The 24,602-nt window shown below is 39.2% G+C and overlaps 1 protein-coding gene across 1 annotated transcript in view; it reads left to right on the top strand.

The window, feature by feature from the left end:
* The window catches only part of LOC134220678 (nuclear pore complex protein Nup88), a 234,877-nt gene that overhangs the window by 168,070 nt on the left and 42,205 nt on the right, over window positions 1-24,602 (top strand). The gene's annotated exons all lie outside the window — the stretch shown is intronic.

Raw genomic sequence — 24,602 nt, 5'->3', positions numbered from 1 at the left:
TCGGCATTGTGGCCTTAATGCCCTTTCACCGAAAGGCAAAACATCATATGTTCGAATGCCACTAGGCCGAATAACACGCTAAGCCAAACGTAATTTGAAAGTTTGTCTGAAACGGTTATTGTCAAACGTGTTATTTGGCCGAAAGTGATAGCCGGCTGAAAGAGAAATTCGACCGAACTAGAAATTTGAACGAAAAAGTTGTTTGTTCTAAAAGATCATTTGGCCGAGAAAGCCGTTTGGTAGAAATAGTCGTTTGCCAGGAAGAGCCATTTGGCCTGAAAATGTCCTTTCTCCAAAACAACCATTTTAACCAAACGACATTTTCTGCCAAATGAAATAATCGGCTAAACGACTTTTCTAAATGACCAAATCAACAACAACACTTTCAGCCGAATGTCCATTTCAGCCAAATGGCAATTTCCGCCATACAACCTTTTGGGCCAAAAGGTATTTTCGCCCAATTTAGTTATTTAGCCAACTGTTTTTTTCTCCAGCAAAAGGAACATTGTCAGCCAAATAACTTTAAGCTGTACTTTGGCAAAACGGTTTGCTCGGCCATACTACATATTCGGCCTAACAACTTTCGGCCTTATGGCTTTCGGCCAAATGGCCAATTTTCACGCAAAATTTTTCTTAGTTTTGACGGAGAGATTTTCGAAATTTCAATGGAAAATTGTATGGAATTTTCAATGAAACCATTAGTATTTTTACGAAACATTCTCTGATGTTGTGGGGATGAATCGACGAATTTTACGGAAATTCCACTGAATCTTCGAAATTTTAAAGGAAAATTCTGCGGACTTTTTCAAATTTGAATCGTCGTGAAAAAATATAGATCAGCGACGTGATAAATTTTTAACGGCGGCGCGCCGATGCAAAAAATACCGGCAGCTGCGGCGTGCCAAAAACTGGCGGCGCACACCTCTAGACCCTTGCACTGGATGTTCGAAATTGGGCAAAGGGCTCTAACTTGATCCCCATTTCCCAGGACTTCCTCTGTCAACTTTTTATATTCAGAACTCTTCTGAGTAGCATCCCGCTTCAAGACAAGATTCTTCTCACCTTTTCGCGTTCGACATCTCCTCCTAGACTAGAGAGATTTTCGTTGCATCTCATAGACTTCAAGACATCGGCGTAGCTTTTATCGTCCGTCTTGACGATAATCGCCTCACCTCTGTCTTTTCGCTTGCCACTGCCATTGGAAGGCGCACCCTTTTTCTCACGGGCTCTACCCTTCTTAGCAGTGGCCTGCTTTGTGGCTTGCAGACGACTCCGCTTCGCCTTTTTTAGGTCCACTGTCAGTTACCCTTTTTGGTGGAGCCACTGTTTTCCGTTGATCCTTAGGGCCAATTGTCTGCCAGTGATGGAAATCTGCGAACCATGCTCACAAAACGAGAAGTAGGCAATGCAAAATACTCGCGAACATTTGTTTTGCCCTTTTCTTGCCTACCCACTACTCGTTTCTTACTCGTGAAGCGAGTATGTCCACCACTGCTGTTCGCTCAATCCTCTCCGGGTGAGTTTCCGCATCTCTCCGCGGCACCCTTTTAGCCTCATTCAGGTCCGCCACCTGCGTGACCTTACTTAGATTCGGAGTTACACCGCTGATAGCCATCAGCTTTAGGAGCTCCGTAGCCTGGCTCTCCGCCAGCCGCTTCCCCTCAGTAAGGAGACGAATCTCCTCCCTGGCCTTTGCCGCCTGGATCACCGCCGACTCCTTCTCCTCAGAAAGAATGCGGATTTTATGCTCCGCCTTCTTACTGACCTCTAGCAAAGTCTTCCACTCCGATTTCGCCTCCACGACTAGAGCGCAGAGGGTCAGTACGGCATGTTTCAGTTCCTCACTATAGTTTACGCGGGTATCCAGAAAGGACATCATTACATCTGAAACATCAGTACACTGGAGTCGGTTTTTACGCGGGGGATACGTTCCGCGTAAATCCCAAAAACCGCGTAAAAAACGACTTCACTAAAAATCGTTTTTTTGTGGTTTTCGCGTGTTTCCGTACCTTTTTTAAAACCGCGTAAAAAAACTTTTGAAAAAATCCGCGTAAATCCCGAAAACCGCATAAAAAACGACTTTTAATTAGAAAAACGGTTTTCGCTATTTTCACGCGTAGCCAAAGGTCTTGGTAAGGCCTTTTGATCTACACGCGTAACCAAACGTCTGTCGACCTGTTTCAAATATGGTGCATGCTCTTTGTGGTACATAGAATAGAATGTGAATAAAAAATAACTTCTTGGCCATCCAAGAAATTCCTGCAGTAAGGCCTTTTGATCTACACGCGTAACCAAAGGTCTGACGACCTGTTTTAAATTTGGTGCATGCTCTTTGTGGTACATAGAGTAAAATGTGAATAAAAAATAACTTCTTGGCCATCCAAGAAATTCCTGCAGTAAGGCCTTTTGATCTACACGCGTAACCAAACGTCTGTCGACCTGTTTTAAATATGGTGCATGCTCTTTGTGGTACATAGAATAGAATGTGAATAAAAAATAACTTCTTGGCCATCCAAGAAATTCCTGCTGTAAGGCCTTTTGATCTACACGCGTAACCAAACGTCTGTCGACCTGTTTCAAATATGGTGCATGCTCTTTGTGGTACATAGAGTAAAATGTGAATGAAGAATAAATTCTTAGCTATCCAAGAAATTCCTGGAGTAAGGCCTTTTGATCTAGACGCGTAACCAAAGGTCTGACGACCTGTTTTAAATTTGGTGCATGCTCTTTGTGGTACATAGAATAAAATGTGATAAATTGGTCATCCAAGAAATTTCTGGAGTAAGGCCTTTTGATCTACACGCATGGTACATGTTCCTTATTGCAGATAGAATATAATGTGTACACAGCATAGTTTCTTGTCTCTCCAAGAAATTCGTGCAGCAAGGTCTTTCGATCTACACGCGTGAACAAAGGTCTGTCGACCTGTTGCAAATAAATTACTTGCTCCATGGAATAAATTCCGAGTGAAAATAGTCACGTAAATAACGATCCAAGTCAGGGACGTTGTACGGGTCGGACAGGAGAGGGACATCGGTCCTCCTTCGCCGGTTTGCTACCTGAGCCGTTTTTGGTTAGGCGCAATATTTTCCTCGTTGGTCGTCAGGGCGAAACCAGTAGGTTCTGTTTCAGTTCATTAATGATGTTCTGCCTTTCGCTTGCGAACTCAATAATATTATCGAGTTACTCGACGACCACCCACATCCCGGGTAGTGGTCTAAATATTGTACCCAAATCGGAAAGTAGTCTAGATTATAGACACTGTAGGTTCTATAGACGAGCTGAGGCGAAGACGAGGGTAGCCAAACGAACTCTCAACTAGTGTAGCTAAACGAGCATGACGCCACGATTGCAATCCAAGCAATGAAACGTGTGTCGTCAAATTCGCGTGGTACACTTCTCCCTTCTCACATCTCCCATCTTTAACTCATTTTTTCACATTTTACATCTCACTTCTCATTTCTCGCCTCTCACTTCTCACTTCTCGATTCTCACTTCTCAACTTTTTGCTTCTCACGTCTCACATCATACATCACACACCTCACTTCTCCCTTCTAACTTCTCTCTTGTCCCTTCTCACATCTTACAAATTGCTTTTTATTTCTCACTCTTCACTTCTCATAACTCACTTCTCTCCATTCGCTTCTCGGCTTCCACTTATCACTTCTCGTTTCTCACTTCTCACATCTTACATCTCACTTCTCGTATCAAATGTCTCACTTCTCACTTCTAAATCTCACTTCTCACTTGTAGCTTCTCATTTCTCGGCTCTCACTTATAACTTCTCACTTTTCACATATCACATCTTTATCTCATTTCTCACTTCTCACTATTCACTTCTCACCTCTCACTTTGCACTTCTCGCTCCTCAATTCTCACTTCTCACTTCTTACTTCCCACTCCCCACTTCTATCTTATAGCTTCACCCTTCTTGCATTCCCTTCTCACATCTTACTACAGGCATACCTCGATTATATGGACTTTTTCGATGCAAAAAAGTCCATATAATCGAATTTTCCATATAATCGAAGCAAAAAAAAAATCTCAAAATGTTTTTTAAACTATGAAAATAGTTTTAATACAATAAAAGAAAATATCTATTTATTGCCTTACAGTGTAAACCACATGTTTGGGCCCATTTTATGATGATTTAGAAATTTGAACTTTTTATGAGATCGTAACCGTTTTTAAGTCGCTAGTTTGCAAACCGTTCTAAGATTAAGTTAGTAATAAGACTTTTTTTAACCAGTTCATTGATTTGGTAGGCTCAGTCGTGTGTGACAATTTGCGGAACCACAATTCTCAAGTATGCTCATCCGGGCGTTTGACGTTGAAAACGGTTTTGCGTAGCGTCACGCTCGATTTTGGTTTGTTGGGGAGCATCTTTCGGATGGCCAGAGTTTCGTTGTACACGGTACAGAGAAACAGAAGTGATAAAGATTTCATCAAGCTTAATGTGGACACAAAATTACACTTTGTTTAAAAATTCTAAATACAGTGTACGGAGAGCTATATGTTCGCTTCATAAACAAACTTTATATGGAAGCACTGGAACTTATCCATATTCGTTTTGATCGCTGCAAATTGAATTCGAAGGAGATTTTTTCCCATTGTCTCCTATTGGAAATTGGCCGGATCGGACTATGGGCTCTGATGTTATGGCCTGAATACTTTATATGAAAAAACGCCTATAAACAATCACACTTGTCTGACACTTTTAAACCGATCCGCTTGCAACAAGTTGTGGTTGATGGGGATTCTTACAATTATTTTAAATGCATGTAAATATGGATCCTCAGTCCCCTATCAGTGACATTTTTTACCAGTGTCAATTGCATTCACACCTTCAAAGTGGATATCAAGGTTTATATTTTGGACTATGTACCTGGGTGCTTTTGTTATTGGCAGTCAATATCTAACTGTATCTTGACAAATACGTATTTCGACCTCAACAGTAAGGCCGTCTTCAGTGTCTCGTACTTGACTCGACTTAGTTTTCATTTCTCGCTCCTCACTTCTCACAACCCAGTTCTCTCCATTCAATTCTGGCTGCTTACTTCTCACTTCTCACATCTTACTTCTCGTATTGAATTTCTCACTTCTCATTTGTCGCCTCCAACCTATTTCTTGGCTCTCACTTCTCGTTTCTCACTTTCCACATCTTACATCTCACTTCTCGTATTGAATTTCTCACTTTTCAATTTTACTTCTCATTTGTCGCTTCCAACCCATTTTTCGGTTCTCTTTTTTTCCTGTTGCCACTGCGACCAATTATTAGATCTATTGTAGCGTTACCCGTATCCTTAGTGTATAAGTGCTTGTCGAATTACTCCATTACTATTGATAAGCAATGCAGTTTTGGGCTCGACACAGTTCTTGTTTTGTTTTCTCAAGAGCATCATGACAAGGTCCCACTAGTTTGACTAGTTCATAGAGAGCAATCCCATTAAAGGCATGCCGCCTATCAAAAATAAATAAATCCTTTCTTGAGAAAACAGAACCGTAATACTGTTTTTGGCCATGCATCGGAGCCCTAGCCACATCCTTGTCTTGCTTCTAGAATATCACCAGTGAAACTCTTAAAACCCGGGACTTAGCTCTGTCTACAAGACCATTTCAAGCAAGAGAATTTGTTCAGTAATAAGAACTTCCGTGTGTTCCTCTCACTACCATTGTTCACCAGTTCAAGAAGAGTTAGTACGTATTTAAACCCCTAACTCGATTTTTCCAGCAGTCAGTTCAGCCTAGGATCGGACCTAGGACCGGGTACCGAGGTTTTTTAACTAATTGCTTGAAAAGTTGTTTCCGCTGCATACAGTTTAGCCTCAAACAAGAGGAATTCGAGTCTTTCAACTGTCTGCAGGGTAACATTAATTATGTTTTATTTATGATACTGCTGTTGGTAGCAAGGACTAAATACGATGAATCCTTAATTACCACAACTTATTGCCCTAGCTAGAAAAATGGATTAGGCTAGGGCTCTGTTTGGTAGATCTTACACCGCAACACACTACGTCAAAGTGATCTACCGTGTTACGGGAAGCTTTTCGGCTCTCACTTATCACTTCTAGTTTCTCACATCTCGCTTCTCACATCTTACACTTCACTCGTATCGAATTTCTCATTTCTAAACTTATCACTTCTCGTTTCTCATTTTTCAAATCTCACATATTTATCTCATTTCTCACTTCACACTATTCACTTCTCGCCTCTCACTTCTGACTTCCCGCGTCTCACTTTTCACTTCTCACTTCTCGCTCTCCACTTCTTACTTCTCACTTCTCGCTTCTTACTTCTCACTTCTAATTTCTCATTTCTGCCTTCCCACTTCTCCCTTCTTGTTTCTCGTTTCTTACATATTACTTCTCACTTCTCCTTTCTCACTTCTGATTTCCCATATCTTACTTCTCACAATTTGCTTCTCACTTTTCACTTTTCAAAAATAACTTTCCACTGCTCACCTTTTACTGCTCACTACTCGCATATCATTCCTTACTTCACACTTCCCAAATCTCACATTTCACTTCTCACTTCGCACATCTCACTTCTCATCCACTTTTTACTTCTTCCTTCTCGCTTCTCATTTTTTGCTTCTCGGGTCACACCACTCGTTTCTTACTTCTCAGTTCTTACTTCTCACTATTCACTTCTTACTCCTCACTTCTCACTTTACACTACTTACTTCACACTTCTCATTTTTCACTACGTACTTCCTACTTCTCTCTTCTCGCTTCTCACTTTTTCTATCTTAAATCTCACTTATCGTATCTAATCTCTCATTTGTCACTTCTCACTTATCACTTCTCACTTTCCTCTTTTTACTTACCGCTTCTCGCTTCTCAGTTTTCCCTTCTCACATCTCACATGTTTATCTCATTACTCACTTCTCACTATTCACTTCTCGGCTCTCACTTTACACTATTCACTTCTCGGCTCTTACTTGCCACTTCTCATTTCTTCCTTCTTATTTCTCACTTCTTGCTCTCTCACTTTACTCACTTCTCACATCTCACAAATTATTTCTCACTTCTCATTTCTCACATATCGCTTCTCAATTCTCACTTGTCACCTCTCACATCTCACTTCTCACTATTCACTTCTCGCTTCTCACTTCTCACTTCCTCACTTCTCGGTTCTCACTTCACACTTCTCGCTTTTTACTTCTTACTTCTCCCTTCTCACTTCTCCCTTCTTGCTACTCACTTCTCACATCTCACATATTACACCTTTTTTCTCATTTCTCACTTCTCACTTCTCATTCGGCCTAACGGCTGTGGCCAAATGACCTTCGGGACTGACGGCCTTCGCTCTAATGACCCAGCATCGTACCTCCATTAAATATTCTAAGTGTTTTCCCTTGAAAAGGACTTAGAATATTTTTTGAAAACCGCGTAAAATCCGAAATCCGCGTAAAAAACGACTTTTGCAAAAATCGATAAAAAATCAACTTTTTACAATTTTCACGTGATTTAAAGACTTTTTCGAAAAATCGCGTAAAAAATTAAAATCGCGTAAAAAACCGCGTAAATCCCAAAATCCGCGTAAAAAGCGACCCGCGTAAAAAGAGACCCCAGTGTAATCACTTCCATTGTCTGGCCTCCGCTATCCTCGTGGTTGTTCATCACCGAATTAATGACCTTGGTCAGAGTTATACATCGACCGGCCCATCGATCTGACCCACCACGGCCTTCACCTTCGCCTCCCCAGGCGACCTTTCTTTGGGGTAAACGATTAAGGCCATTTCGTCTAGCGATGTCACCCGGCCTTACTAAGAGAATAGAATGCTTCACAGTATTACAATATTCAAAACAGTAACATGCTGCCAGTATGCCATAATCAGGATCTTACTGGGATCGATCCTGATGTGCCGATTGGCACTCCCGCTAGGCTGGTGCGCTTTAAGCGGCACACGGTCCACACTGGTTCAGAAGCCCCCAAAACGTGCGTTTTTTAGTTTTCGACCTGAAAACTACATTTTAGAATCATGATGTCTTCAGAAGAGTTGAAGGATATTTCTTGAGTTTTCTTTTGATAAGAAAATATCAATGATCTATCCACCTTGAAGGGCGGTATGGAATATAAAAATTACGCAGATGTACAAAAACAGTGGTTGTTCTCTGCAATGTTATAAAGAATGTGAATTGGAACATCTTTTCTGAAGACACAATATTGGACAAACGGTTTTGTAAGGAATTAGAGCACGTTTTGTATGAATGATCCCCAAAAATCATATTTTGAGCATAACTTTTTTGGAAATGATTTTAGCACTATGGTTTATTCTAGAAAGTTGTGCATAATGACAAAAAACATGTTTGTCTAGAAGACTACTTTGATCTATCTTGAAACCTGTCAAAGTTATTAAGGAATCTTTAGAAAAAATAGTCAATTTTCACATCAACACACCATGAAAAGCGGCAAGAAGCGGCAAGCCAAACAGCCACCATATGAAAGATTCGGTTTTAAGCTACCGAATGCACAATGTTTTGTTTTGTTCCATCGTGTTCCACTATTGTTTTGAATCAAATTAAAATAGTCCTTAATGTACGTTTTTCAGTACAACTGTTACGTAAACAATGAATTATTGGCAGTGGCTGATTTTCTACCCGCCGCTGCCACATCCAGGCGCTATCGTATATGCGCAAATAGCCAGCATGAGTTAACCACCAGAAATTTATATGGCGAAAAGCATCTAAGGCGTGATTTATCAAAAGTAGGAACTTTTCACGAAAAACTATTTGGTACCAGTTGTGTAGGAAGGTGTTCGCTACTACGCCTACCAAATATTTTTTGATGAAGGTGCTTAATTTTGAGAAATCGAATCTTAGATACCTTTCGCCATATTGATTTCGGAAAATTAACTCTTAGTGTGCCGCTGTAAGCACGCTCAAAGCAGGCGATTCATTAAAAAGTGGCTAACATGATTAGTTATTTATTGCATGGTTACAATCTCGACAAATGGCAGCCATTTGTCTTAAATGTGGCTGTTTCGTCTTGATGGAGATTGTTACTATGCAATAAATAACCAATCATGTTAGCCACTTTTTAATTGTTTACATAACAGTTGTACTGAAAAACGTACATTAAGGACTATTTTAAGTTGATTCAAAACAATAGTGGAACACGATGGAACAAAACAAAACATTGTGCATTCGCTAGCTCAAAACCGAATTTTTCAGATGGTCGCTGTTTGACTTGCCGCTTCTTGCCGCTTTTCATGGTGTGTTGATATGAGAATTGACTATTTTTCCTAAAGATTCCTCTATAACTTTGACAGGTATTAAGATAGATCAAAGTAGTCCTCTAGACAAACATGTTTTTTGTCATTATGAACAACTTTCTAGAACAAACCATAATGCTGAAATCATTTTCTAAAAAGTTATGCTCAAAATATGATTTTTGGGGGTCATTCATACAAAACGTGCTCTAATTCCTTACAAAACCGTTTGTCCAATATTGTGTCTTCAGAAAAGATGTTCCAATTCACATTCTTTATAACATTGCAGAGAACAACCACTGCTTTTGTACATCTGCGTAAATTTTTTATTCCATACCGCCCTTCAAGGTGGATAGATCATTGATATTTTCTTATCAAAAGAAAGCCCAAGAAATATCTTTCAACTCTTCTGAAGACATCATGACTCTAAAATGTAGTTTTCAGGTCGAAAACTAAAAAACGCACGTTTTGGGGGCTTCTGAACCAGTGTGCGGTCCCTTTGATAAGGTCTGCTTGCGGATATTCGTGGCTTTTTGGAGAGGTTTGACAGAGCCCACTACCAAACCCCACCACCTTCTAGGCAAGCCTCCTTACTCGCAGTCACTTGGGGAGGGGTCGTAAATCCCTTGGACATAGTCCCAGCTGCTTTGAGCAGCCATGACATGGACGAACTAAATTGATGAGTCCTCGCCCAGGTGTCCGGTTCAAGCTTTAGTTAGCAATAGTGGCTCTCTTCGACCTTCTACTCACTGAGTAGTTAGCACAAATAAGGGCGTCCTTGTGATGTTTTGCTGTACCTGTTATGAACAACTAATACATCCCTTTCCCTACACTCCCTGAAGAATCCGTTCTTGCCGCAGAAGTGAATCCTTTTTGTGGTATTAGACTTCATAACAAAAAGGGTACCATTACGGAGCATGAGATCCGATCAAATTATTCGTAGTACTACTTGACCAACGCTCCCAGCTGGGTGAGGGATGGAGGATGACGCACACACACACAGATATGACAAAAAACGAATGTTTTAAATTTTGCAGATAACTCTGGAGCTAAGACGAATTGGCCTACAAACTAGACTCGGTACATCATGCCTATACAGTCCACAAGAGACTATGCTTATAATTTACTATTTATGTATGTCCAAATACGACGTTCAAGACTATCCAAATCGTTCGGATATCGAACCAAATAGATTATCGTATGATAACATCTAATTATTTTTAAATTTCTTATACATTGAAATACATTACACAAGAGCTACGTACCGCATAAATCAAAACAGCGTAATTTTGAAATTTGCGTAAAGAAATTAATTTAAATAAATTTAGCGTGTAAAACGCGTATTTATTTTTCAAGCACTTGGGCCCCAAAACCTGCATGAAACATTGCGCAATATTTCAAAAATTCCCATTAAATCCCGAAAACCTCGTGAAAAAAAATCGTGAAAAAAGCACCTAAAAACGGCCCTAATGTGAAAATAAGTGAAGAAGTATAGAATATCGTGGAAAAAAAACAATTCATTTGGACAACATTAAATTTTTGCCATCTAAACATTTTGAGCGTGTTGTCAAAATCAAATGGAATCTATATTGGCATGATGGGTTGCTATGGCCTATGAACCGAGACCCCTTTGACTTTGCAGACCAATTGGTCTAAACTCCACAGGAATTTTTTTTTTAATCTTTCGTTTATAGAATTGGAATTGAACACCATGTAGAAATATTGTTTGCATTTCGTTATCCCTCATCTCTGAATAGTATTTGACCCATTTTTGATAGGAAAAAAACAGCAATGAAATCCATCGTTCGACTATTACAGAATGTATGTGAGGCTGATAACCAATCTGATGTCAGTTTCGGAAAATTTATGAGCTGGTGTCGATTGGTTAGAACGATGATTAGTTTGTTGAAAAGCGTGTGGCGGCAGTGAACAGGGCCGAATAAAACAGTAACTGTTATGCCGACCCCCTGTTTTGAAACCGAACCATCAGTAGCGATGCTCGTGTTTTCTACTTTCAGAACCCAGCAGTTCCGCCTCGACCATGGAAGGTTCGCTTCGTACAGTTTTCTCTCTTAAAGAATTTGTAAAATTTTGTTGAAGAATTTAGAACATCCTTTGTTAGTAAAACTGTTGAGCTCAGTAAAACAACATGATATAAATTTGCCATTCTCCGGATCGCCGATGACTACCAACAAGTTGTCGTCGGCTTGAATAAAGGCTGTAAATGTTGGCCACCTGATGGTGAAAGAACCCGTCTATGGCAACCATAAAACGTGCGACCACTAGGATCGACCCTAATGGGGCACTGCTGTTTCTTGTAGTTTCTCGTCCATTAGGATCTTGAAAGAACGTCCCGTGAGTGACGTGGTGCGGTTGAATGCTTCGGATATGTCCAAGGAGTCCAGATCGGCATATGCTTTCCCTGCTCGAAGGCGCTCTGGAGGACATCCCCTAGGTCAGTTTTTTGGAGAAATTTAAATTGCAACTTTTTAACCTTAGTGAGATGTTGGAATCAATGTTACCTTAAACCTTCAGAGTCGATTAACTTTAACTATACTGGTACACTGATCGTTCTAAAATCTCTTGCCTTTTTAATTTTATAGAAATGGAGAATTTGGAATCCAAAAGTATTTTACGGTGCGAACGCCCCACAAATAAAAACCCTGATTAATCCACCTAGTGGTGTTGGCACCTTTCTCGTATATTACAAAATAAAACGAGATAAATATGTGAGAGATATCAAAACAGCACTTTAGGTAGATTCCATTATTTCCATCAATTCACATTTATTTGCGATCATTTATTACATAAGAACTATTTTAGGATGTACATTCCTATGACTACTCTAAGGCTACTAATCGAACACAAAATCATTAAACAGTAAAAATGGAACAGGATTATGTGAAGCTAAGTTACTTGAGTTTTCCCTTCAACATTTTTTTCCTCGGTAGCTTGAATAGTGTTCTGATCCTTGTTTGATATTCTTCCTCTTTGCCACAGAACCACAACAGATTAGACAAACATCATCTGTGGCTTCCAAAAATCCGGTGTCCCATCGAACTTCACTTTCCACAGCGGAGGCTTCATCGGAATAAAAAAAAAACATACGACAAAAGGGTACTTTCTTGCCCTTTCCCGTTGCTCAGATGTGACTACACGACCATTATTGCCATATTTTAATGTGTGTATTCCCGGGCATTTTTTTTGTTTTGGCCAAACGGCATCCTTTCCCTCTAAGAGGATACGATTTTCGTACAAATTCCCTTAATCGCCTGGTTCGCCGTTGTTACAGTTGGGCCCTCATACTTTGGCCGATCTTCTTCTGGGTTCGAGACGATTTTTTTCCCGCTGCCATCGGAGATGGTTTCTTCGTCTCGGCCTTCGTCGCATTCAACCTAAACTCCAACAGACGCGGTTGAAATTATTTATTTTTGGCTAGCCCATCATCAGATTAAAATATATGTGAGTGCCACCACTGCTGCTCATGGATTGTACTTCTGAGAGAGCACGTCCCGGAGAAATTAGTATCCTTTTGCATATACAAGCAGCAGAAGGCTTACCGGCAATAGGTGAGGAGCACAGTCCGGGATGGGGATAGGGTCTGCAAATTCGGACTTGAAACGGTAGATACGGTGCTGCGACAATAATATGAGTGAGTAATGTATATATTTCACTGTGCAAATATAGAAAAATGAACGAAGGAAGTTTAATTCCAGCAGGGATGGCAAAAAACGCGGTTCCATTTTTTCTACTGGCTCACAAGCGAAATAAAGTTGGTGAATTGATGAGCGTAGGGTTTGCAATATATTTCTACGTATAATTATGGAATTCTCTTTTATGAATTTGTTTAGTGCAACACGAAGAAAAAATATTTAAGGAATTTCGAAATCATTCCTAGCAAATTCTAAAATCACTAATCTATCTTATATCTTATATATAAAAATGAAATGGTCTGTGTTCGTATCCGCATAACTCGAAAACGGTTGGATGGATTTTATTCATTTCTTCAGCAGATATGTTCATTATAGTTTCCGACGGGTTTATATGATATTTCCTCATTGGGAAATCATTAGTGAAGTTGATTAAATCGTGAAAAGCCAAAATGAAGATTTGTATGAGAATTTCGCTGGGAAGTTTACAACGCGCATTTTCGCCTACTATGCAGGACAACGTCTGCCGGGTCGACTAGTCTTCTATATAATAAAAATGAAATGGTCTGTGTTCGTTTCGTATCCGCATAACTAAAAAACGGCTGGATGGATTTTCTTCATTCCTTCAGCAGGTATGATCATTATAGTTTCCGACGGGTTTATATGATATTTCCTGATTCGAAAATTACGAGTAAGGTCAAGTAATACGCAAAAAAACTAAAATTAAGATTCGTATGGAAATTTTGCATGGGCAGTTCACAACGCGCATTTTCGTCTACTATGCAGGGCAACGTCTGCCGGGTCGACTAGTTAGAAATAATAATGGTTCCAAAAATCAAACACAAACTAAAAGTTTTAATATGAAAATTTGCCCTTAAATAATACAAAATCTTTTCTTCACATCCTTCTATGGAAACTTTATTATTAATTAAATTACTACACTATTTTTCTATTATTTTGTTCGAATTTTTCATGGGATTTTTATCAACATTTTGTCGCACTAATGCTTGATGATTATGTGTTATTATTCCTGTCTTGAACTGAAAATTGGTTATGAATATCATTAAAAATTAATAAATTTAATAAGAAAAACTTTTGAGATTTAGGAAATCCCAATTTGTTATTATATTAGCATTACACAAAACTATTACAAACGTATCAGGCTTAAATTAGTTACATGTGTACATATCTGAGTTTTGCAAACCCTCCCATAAAACAATTGAGCGAATTACATCCTCCCGTTAAACTCTTCCACTTTGTTCTGGTAGCACCCAAAATGCGGGAGGGCATATATAATGTATTATTTTATTATATTTCCCTCCCACTTCTACGTCGTCATAATTTCTCGGTGACCACCCTCTGATTCGCCACTACTGCCGTCGAAAAAAAACCTAAAACCTTTTTTACCAATCCAGATGAAAAAAAGGGTTCAAACCTCGCTTACAAGAAGTGTAGAAATGAATTACACCACAAAGATGGGAAACACTTGCCCGAACTCTAGCACTGTAAAAAAAGGAAACCCGACTCGTGGACCCGTTGGTAAAAGGGTTGCCCGGGGATAAGCTCGCGTTTTCGGCGCGCGAGTGATCCTTTGCTCTTGATCTGGGAGAAAACCACGCACGGCACGGCTCGCTGTGACGCGTCCGGGCTGTTTGCGGATACAATGCCATACGTCCGATCCGAACCCGCAATACGGAGAAGAAACAAAATCGGCGAGTTGTCCCGGTCAGGCTGATGGATAGGCAACAAAAGCAAGTCCAAATCCTTTTGAAGCGGGTGCTGAAACTTTTCCGGAGTCCAGTTTCAAAGTGCGCGCGACTCGGAAATCGTTTTACGAGGGGGCGATAATAGGGATAGGGAAGAAAGCAGATTCCGTCATGTTGTGGTCATTGTCGGATGTAAGAGATTTTGTATTAATTGAAACATGTGAGAATAATACAGTCGATGTGTTTTTTAGATATTTAAAAGCCGAGGAATACACAATCAAATAATATATATATATATATATATATATATATATATATATATATATATATATATATATATATATATATATATATATATATATATATTAACAATATAGCCCACTCTTGCTGAAAACAAGCGAATGCAATTCAAGCGCTCTTACGGATGCCGGCATGGGCGTAGCCAGGATTTCGAGCAGGGGGGGGGCAACTTTTTGGGTCCTCTTATTCGTAGTTTTTTAATGGTTTCATGAAAACACATGATTATTAGTGATTGGCACTATTCCCTTCTAAGTTCCAAAAACTTTGAAACGTAATCCACAACCAACAGTAAAGGCTGGATCAATAGCACGTTGCGCTGGGCGTTGAAGTCAGCGTTTTGTACTAGAACGCAACGCTAATAAACGTGACGCATTCATGCCCACAATGCAACGTTCGCGTTGTGCGTTCATTAAACAACAATAATGATATTTGAAATTTTAAACAAATCCGCTCTGAAATAATATTTATTATCAAATAGGCAGAAAAAACAATATGCAAGTTTCCTCCAGGAATTCCTTCGACAATTTCAGTCCATTCTATCCGAAGTTCGATCAGAAATTCTTTAAAAATGCCTCCAGCAACTTCTTCGGCAATGTCTTCAGGAATTTCACCATTAATTTCGCCGGGAATTAATCCAAAAATTTCACCATTATTTACTCCAAGAAATCTTCCACGAGCTCCTTTATAAGTTCTGCAGGAAATTTTTCCGATAATTCTTCATGCTGTTTCTCATAAAAAATTCTGAAAAATTGCACCGTGAAGTTCCTAAGAATATTCCGTGGAAATTCCGCAGAACTGCCAGTAAACATTCCTGAGAATTTCGCAAAAGAATTCGAATTTCTTGTGTAGATTCCATAAAATTTTCCCTGAAAGTTTCAAATAATTTCCTGTGAAAATTCCAAAGAATTTCTCCTGGAATTCCACCAAACATTTTTTCTGTATAATGTGTTATACCGAAAATGAAATTTTCGGTGGAATTCCTAGATTAATTCCCAAAGTACTTCTGAAAGAATTCCGGTGAAAACATCAAGATTTCAACTGGGAGATCCTCCAGGAGTTTCTCCAAAAACTCCTCCGGGAATTCTTCCAGGAGTTCCACCGGCAGTTCCTCCAAGAGTTCCTCCAGGATTTCCTCCGAGAATTATTCCAGTAGTTCTATCGGCAGTTCCTACGGGGGTTCCTCTGAAAATTCTTCCGGGAAATTCTCCAGAATTTCCTCTGGGAATTCATTCAGGCTGTCTTTCTGGATTTCATTTAGTTTTCTTCAGGAATTTATATAGAAATTCACCCAGAAGCTCCTCCGAGAATTTCTCTGGGAGCTCCTCATGGAATTCTCCGTAATGTCCTCTGATGATGACGATGTCCAGCTATATACCCCTACAAAAGTTTCAGCTAGACGAGATTTGTCTATAAGATGAATTTTCCACGATTTTTTCCGAGGATTCTTCTGATAGTTTCACTGGCATTTCCTCCGGGGGTTCCTTTAAAAATTCTCCCGGGAGTTTCTTCAGAAATTCCTCCGGAAATTCCTACGAGAATTCCTTTCCCATTCAGGCTTTTTTCAAGAAATCATTTAGGCTTTCATCAGAAATTTAAGTGGAAATTCCTTCTAAAGTTCTTCCAATAGTTTCTGTGGGAGTGGAGTTCCTCCGGGAGGTCCTCTAGGAATTCTTCCAGGAGTTCCTCCAGAAATTCTTTCGAGAGTTCTTACGGGAGCTCCTCCGGCAGTTCCTTCGGGAACTCCTGCGGGAGATACACCTCAGAAGAGGAATTCCCAAAGCAATTTTCGGAGGAACATCCGGAGCAGTTCTAGTAGAAATTATCAGAGGAATTCTAAGTCGCTAAGTTAACTAAATCCCGTTTTATTAGGAAATGCTAAGACAATGTAACAATAAAACCGGACTTAGTTAACTCCTTGATAAAGGTACAATATATGAAACCGAAACGTCGGATAAAAACGTTAAACCTGTTTTTGAGCATAAGAAGACTGAATGCCATAACCTCAAATATTATTATTATCTTTATTTGGGAAGTTTTCAGTCCAAGGCTGGCTCACCTCGAATCCAGGAATTCCCTGTGAAGTTCCTGGAGGGATTCCCGGAGGAACTCTTGGTAAAACTCCTGGAGGCGCTTCTGGAGGTACTCCCACAAGCACTTCCGGAGGAATTCCCACAAGGAAGTCCTGGAATAATTCTTGGAGAAGTTCCTGAAGGAATTTCCGGAGAAATATCAGAAGTAATTCCCAAAAAAAAAAACCAGGAGGAAATAATGCCGAAATTCCCAGATGAAATCCTGAAAGTATTCCCAGATGAATTGCTGATGAAATTACTGGATGCATTCCCGGGCGATTGTTCTGAAGAAATTCCTGGAAGAACTCAATGGAAGATGTCCTGGAGGAACTCTCAAATTAATTTCCGAATGAAATTCTGGAGTATATTCCGAGTGAAGTCCGGAAAGAATTCTAGGACAATTCTGCGAAAAAATTCTCGGAGTAATTCGTAAGGGGATTTCAAGAAAAGTACCTGAAGAAATTCCCGGAAAAAATAGCTGGAAGAATTTCCGGGGAAATACTTGGACGAACTCCTGGAGAAATTCTCAAAGAAATTTTTAGAGGAATTCTTGAAGGATATTCTGAAGCTGGGAGGGAGATCCAGATACTACACACAAAATAACAATAAAATTAAACGTCATGACGCAAGAAAATTATCGACGAGCAAAATATAGCAAAGCAAGCGTCACACGGACTGACCAATTTTTGTTTTGCGTGTCATCGATGTTTTCGTTGATTTCATTGAAGCCGGTGCGTGACTTTCTCAAGTTTCATATAACTTCATATAACGTTCCGAGTGCGGGAATTTGAAATATGAAGTGTCTCGTGAAATTCTCTCTCCCGGAGTATTGAATTAAGAAAATAGAGTTAATAAACTATAGAGGACGATTGTCGCTGCAGTTCCGTTTGTTATCGTCCCCAAACATGTTTGGTACCTATCTGTCAAAACGTACTGATTTTTCCTTCGTTGACATTTAGTGCCCTATCCTCGCCAGCAAAAGATGTATCGCCAGTGACGACAGCGACAATATTCCTCTGTAGTTTATTACCTCTATTATTAAGAAGTGTCCGGAACATGGTCGTTTTTCGCTTCCCTATGGAGGGAATCACAAAATGCGGCGGATTAAATTCAGTATAAATAAAATACGAATCACTTGTAAGCATCTATCTCGATCAACTCAACAACCAAAACTCATTCAAAGTCATTTATATAAAATTTAATAATTTTGTCGATATTTTTTCACACTAATTTATTTCTAATAATGATATAAATTTCAATGTATCGTTATATAATTTTTGGAAAGTATGATATCAATCCAATGATATATTTTGGCAAATAATTTCATAAATGATCACCACTACACCTTTATCCCTTTTTGTTCATCGAATCATCGGTATTTTGGCGTTTGTTTATCTCCGTTAACTTGTTTATATTTTTAAATAAAAATTTATTGAAAGAAATGACATAAGCTTTTGATTATAAAGGGATAGCCTTGTCGTCATGAAGCACCATTTCACACCGGTAATTGATGTTTTGGGGTAAGGCAAATAATTCCCTAACATATTGATTATATTTGAATGAAAATTATATGGGATAGAATGTTAATGCAATTTAGCTATTACCAATCAAAACTTCATTGTGGTCTAATGATTAAGATCTCTGAGCAAAGGTTCTACAGTATTCTTTCTTCCAGGTTCAATAAACGATTGAGCAAAAAAATAAATAAATAAAAATCTGCATAAAAGATAACTCTCGATGTTCCTCTGAAGAACCCTTAAATCAAAAATTCTGACATATCGATAAAGTGTAACGATGAAAAATCATATCGTTTTAACCGATTTAACGGTATCGATATTTTGGAAAAGATCCTTTGCAATTTTTGAGTAATTTAAAATTCTTTATGAAACGACATCTATCGCTATCGATGGTTCATAAGGAAACTTTTAAAATTGGATATGAAGAATTTTGAAGAAACTTAAAGAAATGGTTGGCAAGGATTGATTATTCATGTTGGCAAATGTGTTTTTGTTTTCTTTTGCATTTCGAAGTAGCTTGTTTCATAACGGGTGGGAAAAGACAGAAGTTGCAAAGCGAAATCTCTCTTCCATTCTTTCACCATATATGCCAGATTCGGACGACGAACACTTTACAGATTTTTTCAAATCGTCAAAATCCGACTAGGTATTCACGATTAAAACAACGAAATTTTTTTTTATTGAAGCTGAAGATTGAGTTGACTTTGAAGAACAGAAGAACAGAAGAACAGTTCGATTGTATTAGACATTTTTTTTGTTCAACAACCGTCGTTTCAAATATAGATTGATAAAGTTCAATATAATTTTCTGCTTTTTATAGTTTTCAAGCAAATTATCAGTATCGATACTCCCCATTTATTAAACATTTTCAGCTAGGTCTGCGGTGACGTTTCATGACAACTAAAGTTAGGTCTGCACTGACATTCATATTTTTTTAATCTGAATCTCCCTCCCAGTTCTGAAGTAATTGCGAAAAGAATTCTAGAATGAAATCCTAGAGGATTTCGCTATTAGGTTTATGGCGATTTTATCCCGGAGGAATTAAAGGAAACAGCTCCTGGAGAAATGCCCGAAGAAGTTCCTTAAAGAATTTCCGAAGGAATTTCTCATAGATTTACAAGTGAAATTATGGAGCGAAATCGGAGAATTTCTGTCATAAATTTTTGAAGAAACTTCTGTGGAATTTCGGGAGGAAATTCCGTATGGAACTCTCGAATACATTCCAGAAGAAATGCCGGAGATTTTGCTTGAGAATAACCGAAGAAATGTCTTGAAGTAAAACTTAGAAAGAAGTAAAAAATCTTCAAGGAATTTCCTCATGAATTCCCTAAAAAAAATTTAGAGAGGGGTTTCTAGATAAAAAGAAATTACAATTACATGAGAAGGATTTTCGAACGATTTTCAAAAGGAATTTGTGGATAACTTCCCGGAGGAATTAAGAAGTTCCCAGGGGAGCTTCTAGAAGTTGTTGTTTTGAACTTTCATATGTATTATGGATCCTGGATACCCTAATAAGTTTTTGGGAATCTTTTGAATTTCAAACAACTATTTCTGAATATGATTGGATTGTAAAGTGCACATGTTAAGGGAATTCATTCCAGTCCCCGTTCTATCTTACCATTATTTAGAGGGGGGCGACGCCCCCCCCTGCCCTCCTCTGGCTACGCCCATGGATGCCGGTCGAACTATCAAATCGCAGAAACGAGTGAAGGCGCATCATAGCTTCTATATACTCAACGCTTAGAAGCGCATCGTTGCTCTCGAAACAATTGAGCTTGCTGACGTCTAATCATCTTACTGTTTCAAGCACATAGACAGCATAGATTTTGTTTTCATCGGGAAATATTTCCAAATGAAAACAAATCATATCTTTACTATGCGCTTGATAGAGAAAGATAATTAAACGTCAGCAAGCTCTATTAAAACAGAACGAAATATTAAACGTCATCTTTTAATAACCCCGAGTAACCGTGAGTACTCCGGCTTCTTCTTTCCAACTAACAAGAAAAATCCGGTCATCATCTCGGCCGGCTTCATCGAAGGGGACAATAGAGTTCACATGGCAATATTTTGTACTAACCTAGGATACTAACGAACATGAAGCACACACAAAACGTAAGCTGACCAACAGAAGACATTGATGGCCATCTTCTAGATAATTTAAATAGTACAAACACAGCAAAATAAGTTTGAATATCTATTTGTTATTGTAATTTATTTACCCTACTGACAATTGTAACGTTGGGTGGATATTTCGAAATAAATTGATTGAATTTGCTCAAAGCTTTAGACGTTTTTATCTTTGAAGCAGTCGTGCGTAGTTAGAGCCAGAGTGTAAAATAATCGAAATTTTTTTAGTGAAGTCCATTTTTCTTCATTTGTCAGTTCACACATTCATAGTCGGCTCTGGACAGTCAATATCCAGTTAAATATTAGTCATTGAATATTTATGCACATTTTACAAATTGATAAATTATCTGAAATCTTGAATACGTCTCAAATAAGTAAAGTGATTTATCACACAGAACTGAATCCGATTTTCATCCGCGAGGCACTTTCAGCGGTAAACATCAACATAAACAATGCTAATTATGTTTTTTTCTGCACATAGTAAACACATTCAGTGACAGTCGAATGAATGAGTTCGTGGAGTAGTCGTCTGACTATGTCATTCTATGTTTTGAATATTCATGCGATGTTTGTCAAAATTTGGACCGAAGTTGCTTCATGAAGATGAATATTTTAAGCTCTGGTTAGAGCTAATTATCGGTAATTCACTTTTCTTAACAAAAACTTGCAATTAGTGGATGTTTATCGAGGCTTTTGTTTTTATACAGGGGAACTGCTCCTGGATTTCATCTCATGGCACCGATGTTCATCGCATCAAAAAACAAAGCAATGGAAGGGAATTTGGTTTGTTTATTATTTTTGTGATTTTTTTGAACAGTGAGCACGCATGTTGACAAAAAGAAGAGACGAAATTGGTGTCGTATTTCTTTGATTAGCGATGAGATGAATGTATGTTCAGTGAGATGGAAATCGGAACAGTTCGCCTGCCTATTTTATGTCGAAAATAGCACATCGATTCCTCCAAAGGATTGTAAGTGATTAAATGATATAAAAACAAACACTTTTGGACGCCATATCAAATGAATGATATGATGGATAGGTGAATTAGCCATCCCTTCAGTCCCCTGTAATCACCCAACCAGAGGCCTCATTGCTCATATTTCCTTTCGTATGACAGTTTGCATGGTTTGCTCGTTTCGAGTCGAGATGCGCAATGCCACCCCAGGTTTCGTAACACAAAAACCGAGACAAAAACAACCTATTGTATAGAAATTATTCTTTACTTCGAAACTTTTTCTTTTCCAAACTTGCAAACCTGTATTGAATCAAAATTTCCGTTTGTTTATGCTCTCCCGGATGAATCTAATCCTCTCTCCTCTTTTCCTACTGCTTGTTTAACCCTTTTGGGACGGATAGGTCATATATGCCCAGCGTTTGAGATTGTCTGTGTAAAATCGTAGAAGAGAGCTAGGTCCTCGCTTTCTTCGGCAAAGTTGATCATCTCGATGGTGGATTTACAGGAAAAATATCGGAGGTCAAGAATTACTATACCCTGAAGACCCAGATATTCGAAACTTTGGCAAGATTTCGTTTCTGAGTGCATGCTAATGAATCTTAAAAATTTGAGTCCTAAACCGCATTGTTTGATAACTTTGAACCTTCTATGAGGTTAAGTCATCATGAACGTCAAGCCAGTGATCAATTTTCTAGTAATCAATACTAGATGCTCAAGGTTCTACAAAACGTTTTCGAGTTCAGCCCACGGTATCTACTCGATCAACCAAGCCTTTAGCAATATAACTCATAATCGGAATAAACCCCAATCCTGTTCAATAAGAATATGCGCATAATGTAAACCCATTTTTTAAAATACGAGATGTTCAAGGTACTCCAAAACATTCTCGAGTTCAGCCCACGTCATTTACCACATCAATCAAGGGTTTTGGATCGGAATATTGCCAATCCTGTTTTATAAGCATATGCGCATAATGTAAACCCCTATTTTTTTTTAATACAAGATGTTCAAGGTACTCCAAAATATTATTGAGATTAGTCCACGGTATTCAACTGACCAACCAAGGATTAGACCATCGGCATTTTTCGAAACTGGCTCAATAAACAAATGCACATTATATGAACTCAATTTCACCGAAATCGAAATCTACCAGATCAAGCAGGTTTTTTGTAATATACCCATCTTCAAGTATACACCCAATCCGGTTAAATATGCATATGATTCATTTTTTTAACATGGGCTGTTTAAGTCTTCTAAAATGATCGAACAATTCTTGCTGTGAATGGCTATTTCCTCTGAGAAGGCGACCAATTGAGCTTGGCGAAATAGATTATTTTCTGCGTCTATAAAATCTTGCCAGTTTAAAGATCCAGATACTCTTCGATGTCCACAACTACTGCGCTTCAGGTTGTTAATATAGCGTAGTGCGTAAGCCGTTACGTGTAACAGTTTATTCCATTTCGAAAAATTCTCTGGATGAATGGCCGGATCACTAGGTTTCACGTGAAGTAGCAAATGCGGCCGTAACTTCTCTTCAGTGGATTTTCTAGCAAATGGGTTCACCGGCCAGTTGTCTTTCTGTTGCAGGGAGAACTCCGGGCCACGGAACCAGCGGCTCTCGCTTGCTAGATTAGGTGTACTCTTCCACTTGGTACCTTCATCAGCTACATTGTGTTTCGTTGGCGCCCAGTACCATTCGCTGACCTCCGTTGTCTCCAGAATTTCGCTGACGCGGAAAGCAACGAACTGGCTATTCCGCCTGTGGTCCGATCGAAGCCAACAGAGTACATCTTCGGAATCCGACCAGATGATACGCTGACTAATGTTGATGGAGAGTGACTTTGATACAGTTTCTGCAAACCGGACACCAATAATAGCCGCTTGCAGTTCAGAACGAGGGATCGATAAAACTTTAGTGGTGCAACTCTCGTTTTAGCACCCACCAAAGGGCATTCGACAATATCGCTGTTGTCGAGTCTCAAGTACACAGCCGCAGCAAACCCGTTCTCACTCACATCGACGAATGTATGCATTTGTGTTCACTTCTCACAAGGGCGTCAACATCCGGTAGCAACGTGGAATTTCGACGGTTGTTATCTGAGGAAAAATAGCCACCCATTGCAACCACTTCCGGAACTACGGTTCTTCGATTGGGTTGGGTTCTTCTCATTCGTCGTTTCTTCACTAACAGCAGCCAAAACTATCCGACAGTTTTAAATCCAGTTTCTTATTTCAAAACCATCTCGTACAAGCTGTATTGCTTCTTCTATAGATTCGAAACTCACGAGCATGTCATCCACATAATTCCGTTTGACGATTGTGTTAGCTGCTTCCGGATGTGCTCGCTCAAACTGTTTAGTGTTCATGTTTTTAACAAATTGTGCACTGCCGCTAACCACAAGTCGAGCACATCTGTATATGGAGGCCCATATACAGATGTGCTCGACTTGCGGTTAGCGGCAGTGCAGTACTGGTTCTATACCAATCGCCCGAAAACCATTCGCCCGAAACCCATTCGCCCGAATGCCAAACGCCCGAATGGGCCAAACGCCCGAATGAGCCAAACACCCGAGAGCCCTTGAAATGAAAAATAAATCTGTTTGATATTTTTATAGTATATATTATCATATTTAAAAGAATCATTACAACATAAGTCTTAGGTGATATGAAACTTAGGAACTAATTAACACAAGCGCGATCCCCGTCAAAAAGCTCAACCAAACCCCATCTCACCTGGCTTGTATGACGCAACGAGCCCTTCAAACTTTATGTTTTTCTCAATGTTTTTTTATGCTGCTTTGCTATCGGCTGGGACTGAAGCGATCGTAAAATATCAGTGGTAGCTATTCGTTCTTCTAGCTGGAATTGCTTTACAACACTAGAAGGGAGGATTACACTGTTCTAGCAGCGAACCCCATTTATTATGCCATCCTTCAATGTGGTTGGAGGTCCGTGGAAAATTTTGCGTCATTCTTCCATGAACTGACCATAGGCAACTGACTAGAGGACCTCGACTGTTTTTTTTTTGCTTTTTGTTTGGCGACCATTAACGTAAAACTCA

This window comes from Armigeres subalbatus, chromosome 3, assembly GCF_024139115.2.
Source record: "Armigeres subalbatus isolate Guangzhou_Male chromosome 3, GZ_Asu_2, whole genome shotgun sequence".
NCBI classification, from domain to species: domain Eukaryota; kingdom Metazoa; phylum Arthropoda; class Insecta; order Diptera; family Culicidae; genus Armigeres; species Armigeres subalbatus.
The sequence above is the reverse complement of the archived record's forward strand: the minus strand, read 5'-3'. Positions and strand labels throughout refer to the sequence as shown.